The sequence below is a fragment of the Schistosoma haematobium genome, chromosome 1 (assembly GCF_000699445.3).
Source record: "Schistosoma haematobium chromosome 1, whole genome shotgun sequence".
NCBI classification, from domain to species: Eukaryota; Metazoa; Platyhelminthes; class Trematoda; order Strigeidida; family Schistosomatidae; genus Schistosoma; species Schistosoma haematobium.
In genome coordinates, this window is record NC_067196.1 from 72,824,535 (window position 1) to 72,836,266 (window position 11,732).

The window sequence follows — 11,732 nt, forward strand, 5'->3', positions numbered from 1 at the left end:
TTAATTTATTACTATTTTACGTTTTATTCCCATAATGAATTTACAGAAAAGTGGGACTCATTGATACCAATGTGATAAATAATTGACTATTGTCAGTATGGGGATTTGTGGAGATTGTAGTATATTAACAGTTGAATTCACGAGCCACTCTAAATGGGATAGAGGATGTGCACCGCTGAATATCCCCATACAAAGACGAAAAGATCGTCCAATACTTCCAGATTTTGAATTGTGGTCTAGCTTAGATTGGTTCGTTAGTACAACTATTAAAATTACCGATTGTCTATACACTTTTTGTACTTCGGTGTAAAATGTTTATTATTGTTATGAATTGAATAGTTTGGTGTAGAGACTGTTGAATGTTGTATGTCATGTCATGTCTGCATGATGCACAGTGAGATATATTTTTGAGTATTTTTTTACAAACAAATAAGGTTTGAATAGCAAATTTATACTGATTAAAAATTTTCCGATTGTCTACGCAACCAATTTCATATTGGATGGATGAGATGATTCACTTTTAATTTCAACTTCATAAAAAACCTTACTTTATTTGCCGCTTGTTGAATAGTCCCATGAACATCCTTCTTCTTATCTTTTACATATGCTTCTTTGTATAATCATATTTAAACTCGTAATTAAGATTGATAGTTACAGTGGAAAAGTGATGATCTAAGTTCGATTTGTTCAATTTTCGTTTGTTGTTATGTTGAGTAATCAAATGAACAGAAGTATAGCTTGATTGTTGTACTAACATATTTTTCCAATATAATGGCATTCTCTCTAAACATGGATGAGGGTACCCTTTGTGGCTGACCCATAATTTGTGATTTCATCTTCCATTTCTAACAGCTTTCTAAATTTTATTATTTATAATCATATTATGTTCTCCATATTTATGCTACTTGGAGCTGAAGAAATTCCATGAAATCAAATGAACATCTCACATTTAAGAAAATGTGGTTATTGTCACTTCCAATATTTACTTGACTTGTTCATTGCACTCTTGTGTAAATCATTCTTCAAGTGCAATTTACAAAGTAGAGAAATCCCATTTACGCCTATTTGTTGTTCAATTATCACTGTGAGTAACTCCTTTGACTGATCAAACACCGTTTCATATTCCCATATTCAAATAATCTGTTCTATGTGTTTTCAGGTTGACTTTGCAAACAACAGTCACATTGAGAATGAACTGGAAATATCACAATGATTGGTAATGTAGAATTTCTACAATCCATTACACACTGAATTGTATCTGAGATGGATCTCACTTCATTCGAGAATATCAGTTGTGTCTATGTAGGTTTTTGATAGATTACAATGACGAGATTCAATGACAATAGATTCAGTTGAATGGATTGCAATATACAAATTTATCATTTTGTTCATGTGTTTGACGAAATATATTTGTGTTTTTGGAATACTTTTCTTGTTTATCTAATTTAGTCTGTCAATCATGAATTCTTACTAATTAAATCATGGTGATTATTTATTGTACTTACTTATGAACTAATCATGTTTTTTCCTTTGTTGTTCTTCGTTTTCTCTTAAATGTCAACTTGAATCTAACGATGGTCTTATATTGTCTGACATTTTCCTCTTTAAACTAGAAAACGGCCCATTGTCACAATATATCGATGATGTTGAAACTATCATTTATTTGAATTTAATTGAAAATGATTTACTTAAATTTTGTAGTTTATTGTTAGAAAAAATTCAAGAGCATTTACTTAACTGTTATTTATGTTAAATTACACAAGGAATCTCTTTCCCCATGATGAATTTAAAATGCAAATTTAGACCGAAAAATAATTTTTAAAAAAACACAATGACATAAAATCAATGCGGATAGTTTGTATCTACTTCACTGATGTGAAGTGTTTAGTTAAGTTTTCTTATTTCTGTTCTTCCTTTTTTTGTTTTTTCTTTGCATGATAAACGATGAAGCAAGAAAATAAACTAAAAATTTACCATCAATTTTTTGTGTCATGCAAAAGAATTTACTTAAGAAAAATGAAAAAAAATTTTTTATAAAAAAGATAACCAAAAAAAACGGCATAATAACCAAACAAAACTTTTCAGTATTTTATGTTTTCCAACAACAACAAAAAACATGAACAGATGAATACAGTTTTCGTGTTTTCTAATTAGAATGGAATGCTGATAACATTTATGTTGATGAGAGGTTAATATATCCAATTTTTAGTCCAAGTAGAAATCAATTGATGAGATTGAATAATAAAAAAGACTTTTCAATATGATAATAGAATTTTATAGTTTAAAGTGATTTATTTTTTAATGGCTCTACAATATCTGACTCTAATTTGATAGTTTGATTATCGTTATAGAAATTTATATATCGTCAATCTTCATATAAAGTTATCGGCTTATATCGTGTTAGTGAATAACGGAGTTAAGTAAGTCAAATACGAGAATGAAGTTTGAATGTGTATATTTTGTAGAATTGTTGATTAGAACAAATAATCAGAGTGAAGAAGCGAAGCAAAACGGACTGATGAAGGCATGTGAGTCAAATTAATTTAACCAAGAATTACTCAATATTTATAGTCAGACAAAAATAATTTACAGATATGTGATGAATAGGATAGGAAATGCACACATATACGCTTACAAAGCAGCAGTCAAGGTTAATTATCAAGATCAAAATGTAGCTTGAGAAGAATAAATAAACTGACTTGTACGAAAGCTAGAATAAGCTATGTGAGATTGAAATAGCAACTGACACTATAATCTAAAGATTTTTATATTAGGTTCATAAATGGGTAATTGAATTGTCCAAAAAGCATATCTTTTTGGAGTTTTGTTCTCTGAGCTGGATGGTTTGGTCGTGGAGCTTTCATCGTTCTTCTGAACGACATCATCAGCACAAACTTCAGATAGAAGTGAAGTGTTTGAATTTCTCCATATGCGTTTCACAGATTGGTCTGTACACCTCGGTGTTGATTGGTTCTTATTGACTTTAAATTTGTCATTGTTTACTTCTTTGTTTTGGCTGTGTCCCCCATTGGTTTGATTTTTGTTCCTATATTTGTGCACCATCTCAAAAACATATCTCGTCATATTTTGAAACTTTCTAGATGAATACGTTTGCATCACAGTGAGTGTAATTGTTTTTTTTAGAGTTAAGTAAAACGTTAATAAAGTATCATAAGTTCATTTCTAAACTACAAACAACACTGAAATAGTCCAAAGTTTAATCGAGAACAATCGTGATACATGATAATAGTGTGTTATGAAATGATATACATTATCAATTTTTGTAATGGAATAATAGTTTCAACAATCTAATTAGCCGGTACTTAATATTGAAATTATCCCACATTTTAGTAATATGTAGCTACAAATTAATTTAGTATTCAAAATGGTAATTTTAAGTCTCATGACTGGGATGAGTGATCTGAGCATATATTCAAAAGTGAATTATAAGCATTTTCATCTTTAATTAATTTGTAGTATATAACGATAATAACAGCCAATGTAGCAGCAGTCTCTGCATCAGTAGGCCTCAACATACACAAAAGGAAAACCAAAGTCCTCAAATACAACACTCTTGATGGCGAAACTCTGGAAGATTTGAAATCCTTCACTTACCAGGGAAGCATCATCGATGAACAAGAAGGACCCAGTGTAGACGTAAAAGCGAGGATGGGCAAAGAAAGGACAGCATTCACATAGTTGAACAAAACATGGAACTCAAAACAGCTGTCTGTCAACCAATATCAAAGTCACAATCTTCAATACGAACGTCAAAACAGTTAGTTCTACTGTATGGTGCCGAAATTCGGAGAACTACCACAAGCCCCATCAACAAGGTAGACGTATTTATAAATAATTGTCTACTCAAGATACTCAATGTCCGTCAACCGGATACCATGAGAAACAGCCTACTGTGGGAGAGAACAAACCAGCTTCCAAATGAAGAGGAAATTAGAAAAAGAAGTTGAAGGTGGATAGGACATACATTACATAAATCATCAAATTGCATCACGAGGTAAGCCCTAACTTGTAATTCTGAAGGGAAGAGGAAAAGAGGGAGGTTAAAGAACACATTACATCGGGAAACAGAATCAGATATGAAAAGGATGAATAAGAACTGGAAGGAGCTAGAAAGGATTGCCAGGACAGGGTTGGGTTGCGAGTACTGGTGAGCGGCCTATGCTCCTCCACGAGGAGTAACAGGCGTAAGTAAAGTAAAAGCATATTGCGATAATCATTCAATGTCTTCAATTTGTTATATACCTTCTAGTCTTAATTTATTTCATAGATCACATTTTATTACTTTAATTCAAGAAATAGGTCACCAGTAATCAAAAGATTATAAGTTAAACGGGTGATATCATAGAGATTCTGTATACTTTGAGAGTAATCTTCATCATTAACTTGAGCCGTCTTGTAAACTATTGAAAGCGAAGAAGTATTCGACGTTCATGAAGTAATAAATAGAAAGGATCAAAACGCTTGTAAATACAATATAGATAAAGTAATTTTACTGTTATCATATGAGGTGAAACACTATATTAGGGTATCAAGAGAATAATTATGTGATGAAGTAAAGAAACTTTTCTATAAAAATAATTACTTCGCTTACAATGATCTTTATCTAATTTTATCAAACAAATCACATCATAATAATTCTATTATATCCCGGGGAGAATAATGAACGGTAACTTTTGGGATCCATTTATGGACCAATACTGTACGTATAGTTTTATTGTATAATTATTAATTAACTAAACTATTCATATTTATGTTCCTCTAATCGTAAGTTTTATTTTGACCAATGAACTATTTAAGACAATTAGTCGCTTTGATAAATTTCGATAATGCAATGAGAAGACGAAATTTATCAGAATTATGAGATATATTTGCGCAATACATTTCGAACAATCTGATCACACATTTACTTGTTAAGAACGTTTATATATGAAAAATTAAAAGGTCAACTAGACAGGTTAAGGGTAAGTCATAACAAAGGAAAAATATTAAAGTACACAAAAACAAATGTGATTACCACTCTGGATAGTAAATCAGTACTACCAGGGTAGGTTAAGTGTAAGCACAAATTGTTTTTGAACACATAAAGGGGGTTTCAATTTTCGTATAGCCAAGGCTTCAATAAAGATTGTTCGAAATGTATTGCTCAAATATATCACATAATTCTGATAAACTACGTCTTCTCAATGAACTATTATTATACGATTTACCATTCTTGAGTTATTCCCTGTCTATCATTTATTATCTTCTTTATTCACAACCACATTTGGCTAAATCTTGTACAAATGTTACTTTCTATTTTGTGGTACGATGTGGTCTGTTTGGTTTGTATACAAACCCAGTATGTTTGAAATAAATGGTTCATATTGCATAGGCTGAGACGGGTGTTCTGGACTTAACAGGCAGGGCTAGACAGGATGAAGGACTGATAAAGACTCTAGACTGCTCTTATGGGTTTTATGCGTCATTGGTCCGGTCGATAAATCACTGTTCTCTAATTGGCGGTATCATCACGTTGTACATGAATAGGACACAGGGCACAAGTTATAACAAATTCACTATTAAATTACATGTTTGCCCGAGATCTTATCAACTAAAATTCGTCTTTTTTTTAATGGACATGATAATTTATTTTCTTCATTATTATTATCTTCACTAAGTGAACATCTGACCAAATGATCAAGTTTACATAAGGAAACACATTTTCTCACAACTAGATACTTTCTTATAAATACAAAATTTTGCAAATGAATGTATCCTACAGAAAAATGCCCGTAATTTCCCATCCGAGATAATGAATTTGGTCAAATGATCCTATCTTATACATTAAGCATGTTTTTGGAAGTGTTTTTATTCACTAAGTTGATTGATGATATCTTCAGGTTTTCATTATCTTTCTATTCGACGAGAGCATTACTAGTGTCTTCCTCATCGACAGTAAAAGTAGTTCAACTGAACTATTGATTTTAATGAACGAATCCTTACGAAAAGCATTCATTTAGGCTGAAAAACATTATAGTCAGTTTAGACGATAATCATATCATTTCCATTCTATGTCTATACATAAATATTTTGCTAATAACGAGATTACTTATCATCTTGACTGACAGCGAAAACCTCTTTATTTTTTACAAAAGAATTGATTATACCGTCCCAAAAAAATTTGAAATTGAATACAGTTTTGTTTTGATATCCTAGTGGATCATTTTGCAGTGTATAATTAATTTATTCAAATGAATAAGATGCTATCCACCTCAAGACAGTATACATCATTAAACTATAATTTATCATAGACATTTGATAATATCTTAGTATAGATATCTGTTTGTTGAGTGGTTTGACAATTTTTTTCATACAATATCCATGAATACTTTTTATTTATTTGTTAAATCCAGTATTTCATAGTGAATTATCTTTAAGATCTGGAAACTCATAATAATGGGACACTATAAATTAATTATCGCAGCTAACACAACCCATTGCCTTTTACGAACGGAAGGGGCAACGAGCGAAGACCTGGTCAAGATAAATTGCTTTAGCGTATTATATAAAGTCACACACTACATTTGTAAAATATGAAAACAACAAACTGAATACACCTTTTGCAAATCTTGCTTGCATTGTCTTGTAAAAAGTCATTCGTTCTTATTGCCACTCTGATTGCTTTTATTTCTCTTGCTTTTTTCCTCACTTTCCTGGTCTGTCAGTAAGAATCCTACTTTTAATTCCTGATACATACTACTTATACCTGTCCGAACAAGTAGCACACACTACAAAAAGACATATTTTGTATAGAAGTCATAAAACAAATGAAAAAAGCACAATGTGAAGATCACATTGAACGGGATGATTTACACAAATGGAGTAAATATTATACAAGCTGCCGACGATGTATGATTTTAATTGGTTGTTAAGATATTTCGTAGTATTTTAACTGAATTTACCGGGAAACTTTGATGAATAGAAATTAGATGTCAAACGAATTTAAAATGTTCAATTTAGCCTAAAAAAAAACACTAGTTTCTGAGGTAGTATATAATAAACTCCATTCAAATTAATATAAAATATTGTTGAAACTTAAAAGAAACATAAGTTTATATCAGTGACGAACTCATTTATGTATGGTAACATTGAATAAATATTCCGAAATTATTCAGAGTACATCAAACACATTGATTGATTTTTCATTATATTAATAACGACATCAAGAAATTTCAATATTAAGGACTTGTTAAATGACATAAACAATTACATAATTAGTAAACCTGTTTAGTTTAAATTAATCAGAGAATTCAAGTTGACGTTGAATGTAATATGAACTAAGTATTTTGTAAGCATATCTGTAAATAAATGATATACATTCATTTATGTAAACAAAATCAACTTTTGAATAGATAATTGAACAATTGCTTTGTAGAAAAATGTTTCCAGGATTGTTTATCTTTCACTTGGAAAGTTTGATAAAACATTTACTAAAATTGGAAGGCTATGATGATTCAAAGCGTACTATAACAGAGAAAGGTTAGTATGGAAACTAAGGAACAATCAATTCTGAGACAATTGATTGAAATTTTACAAATGAAGTATTTACTGTATAGTTCATAGATTTTACCAAGATATTCTGTAATTTGGTATTCAAATACATTTGGCTGTCCGTATTTGTGTTCTCGTTCACTACACTATGAATTCAAGTTTATTAAATATCAGTTCTATGTGACAATTAAACTTGAAAATGAGATATGTTATAATAAATAATACAATTACTATGTACATTCACATTAGATTTCCCAGTTTTAAAATGACAAATTTGTGAATTCGGTAAAGATTTTGAGGACGTCCTATGAATATGATTTAGATTATACGTCTTATTAATCGTAATTTTGAACTTACTTGAAAGGTAAACAATAAGAGCTGATTTATTAGAGTAGTTAATTAAGTTTATCTTTTGAGAAAAACAATGATCACAAATATTCAATCAAGATAATCAGTAATGATTTATTTCTTCAATAGGAATGGAGTGTAAGAATGTATGTTAATAAGTCAATATCACTTAAAGTGATTGAAGTGAAAAGATTGGTAGACATCTTTTAGAAATTACCAATTTGGAATGATAGATAGCCAAATACTTAAATTTATTGAGAACATTTGGTTATTCTAGTTATTCCAAACTTTCCTCCAAAAGAACATGAAGAACGCTTTTATCCCTTATTTTACGAATAGTATACTCCAATTTTACACATCCATAAATTAGACGGTTCCAAAATATATGCCGGTTTTTATCTTAGAATTTGAGACATTTAAGTTTATAGTCATAGCTTAAAGCTGATCTCTTCAGTTTTGACTGACCTGTATAAGTGTTTGTAGTAATCTGTAAGTTAGTGAATAATGCCTGATACAACCAAATAACTTTGACTGTAATTCAATTATTTACTCGAAAATGATTTTCATTGAAACTACAAGTATACTTTCCTAGTTTGTGCTGATAAGACAAAGACCTATTTCAGAGGCAATATATTCAAGGACTGAATTGAGCTCAGGTTATGGAGACAATACTTGATTACTCGTTTCTTTTCTAAACAATTTTTTTAATTTTACCACCCTGGAAATTCCCATCATTGGCTACAGAGTTTTCCAGAAGTTACAAAGTCCTAAAATGTACACATAAAAATCTGTTTCGAACTTTTACTGAAACCATCAAATAACAGAACTCAACTACTAAGACTATGTATATCAAACTCTCCTCTAGATACGTTGTACAAACAATTTGATAATACCTTCTACTATTAGTTATCTTGATTAAAAACAACAGTTGAAGAAAAGCTTATCTATATCATCAGTCAGTTTACTATATTGCAAATTGAATATCAAACAGCTTTACGAAATTTCTGATTTATTATAGAAATATTGTCAATTTCTGACTTGAGAAGTCCTCAAATATAGTCAAAATAAACATCTACGTCAGTAATACAAGTTTGGTCTTGTAATAACAGTTAAATTTCCTGTCTAATCAGTTAGAACGATTGTAACCATGCTAACAATAAAGAAAACATACTACAACAAAGTTACGGTAGGTTTTAGTAGGAAGAATAATCAAATAATGAATTAAGACTTAGATAATCTGAACTATCTTGTACATATGACTTTCCAAGAGTAAATAAATTTATATTTCTCAACAAAATTAGGTTTTCTTTTCATAAATATAACCGTAGATTAATGAAATATTTATAGCCAAAATTAAACCAAACATATTAGAAAACTTACTCATCTTTGATTTATCTGAAATGATTGATATTTCACATATTGATGATAAAGATATATATCGAAATATCCATAGATTGGACTTTAAATTCTCATATGCCTTCGAATTTCATATATTCTCTTACGAGAATATTCAGTTATCCTATACCATTTACAATCCACGTATATATATGTAACCTTATTTTCATAGGATTAATACAAATGCTTTAGGTTATAATTAACTTAAAGGATGGATTGATGAAATATAAAGGGATTATACTATTCAAACAACAATGGTTAAGTTTGTTTTAAAATTTATCACATGCAATTTAACAACAATTAAATCAGTATCAGTTGGGGTTTTGTGGATATTATAGTAATTTAATAGTTGAATTCATGAGTCAATTGAAGCTAGACCACCATGGTTGAAGTTAGACATTAACACCGTTGGATGCAGGTGATTAAGCGCTCGCGCTCGAAACTCGTAGGTCCTGGTTTCGATTGTCGCGAGGTGGAGTCGTGGATGAGCACTGCTGAGGAGTCCCATACTAGAACGAAACGGTCGTCCAATACTTCCACGTTTTCTATAGTGGTCTAGCTTTAATTGACTCATGAATTCAACTATTAAATTATTTCCTCTGTTATCATTTGATAGTTTATTGAGAAGTAATGTTTTATAATTAACTGATAAACAGGAGACATCAAATCTAAATTTGAATTAAGAAAAAGAATAAGTCGGTGATGAAAGGTTACTTCTTTTTTATAGATTATGCAATGTAGCAACTGATTGATTATTATAATCCTCCTACTTCCAATTCGTCAATATTAGTTTATAGTCAATATATCATTACATAATTATTACGCAACTCAAATACTCGATGAGCACAATTTCACTGTTTTAAATCATGCTCATACATATTAACATGGAGCTATGATGAAAAACTAATTTACAACAACACATATAATCGAACAATATTGTTTTCGATTAGATCCTTATCAGGCTTTACTCTAATATACAGTAATATTTAAATGCATATATGAAATTATTAAACCAGTCAAGGCAGTTTATGAGTCAATGATAACAGTGGAATAGATTACATAAATAAATATAATAAGTAAGTACAAATTGGTAGCGTGATGACAAGTGTACTAGATGTGATAAGAATAATAAAGGCTTAAATCGATGTTACATAATCGGCAATAGGTCAATGATTAGAAAAATTTAGACACTGAATTAACATTCATAAGATGATCATGAGATTACGTAATAAGATGTGTTCAGATGATTGGACCGTACAACGTATATTTGAGAAAAGGGTGGGAGGGTGTGAAAAACTAATTGGAGAGAAATCTCTTCTCTTGATTCATCCCTTTTTTTATTACCAAAAAAATACATGATTTAAGAAAAAAAATTACGTTATTATTTCGTCATTTTTAAAAAAGAAAAGAAAACTCAACTATAAGAATTCCAGTTGATAACTAGACGATTTTTTAATATTTATAACTGTTTTCTTTATAATATTAGTTATTATGCTGATTTAAGACTACTGACTTAATCGTTTCTATAAGATTAACATACTAATTACAATAGCTCACTGACACTGTTACCTGACTTACCACTCGAGACTATTAAGGAGTCATAAACAAAGACAGAGTAGCCTTTCGGCCGTTGGTGATTTCCTGTGGTTATGTAGTTGATTCCAATTTAAGATAAAGAATATCTCTAACATATTTGAGCATGCATTCACCATTATTGATAAATAAGAAATCCCATAATAATGATGTCAGAAAGATAAAGCCGAGGAATTTAAAGAAATAAGTAGCCACTGGTGTTTTGGATTAGTTAAAATTGCATAGTTTTTCTTACAAAGTATGTACTAGTCTTTATGTAAAAATCATGTTCACTTTCAAAATTTATGTTTCATCTGTTTAATGTAGACGGTCAATTAAAGATGGATATTTTTACCGTAATCTAAGTTTCCCACTACTTGTGAAAGTATATTTTCAATAGTGAAAAATGCTAACTTACTCATGTTATAGTTCGGAAGATATTTTAAATACAATTTTTAATCTGATTTGTAATATTATACAACATTTGTTAAACACACAACGTTGCGTAATATCTGTGTTTTGAAAGTGATAAGTCTTTTTTATTGAGCGCTAGGTTCGGTTCCTAAGATCTTCTAGTAACCCCCCAGGCTAGATCTACACAGCAACATGAACACGAGAGAAAAGGCGCGAGATATGGAAGAAACCTTATTACAAAGGTTCGTTTATGTACAGAAAACCTAGAGTTTTTATAGTATTTTAGATGTCCTCGGGTTTCCAAAAAATTCTGGAACGCTACTTAATAGCAGTATATGTAATCATCCAATTAGAAACTCAGCATGTGAAATTTTGCTTTCTAGATGTATCTGGCGAAACCTCTGGTGAATGCTAGTTGAATAAGATGTTCTTAGCGTTTTCAGAGGTTTTGT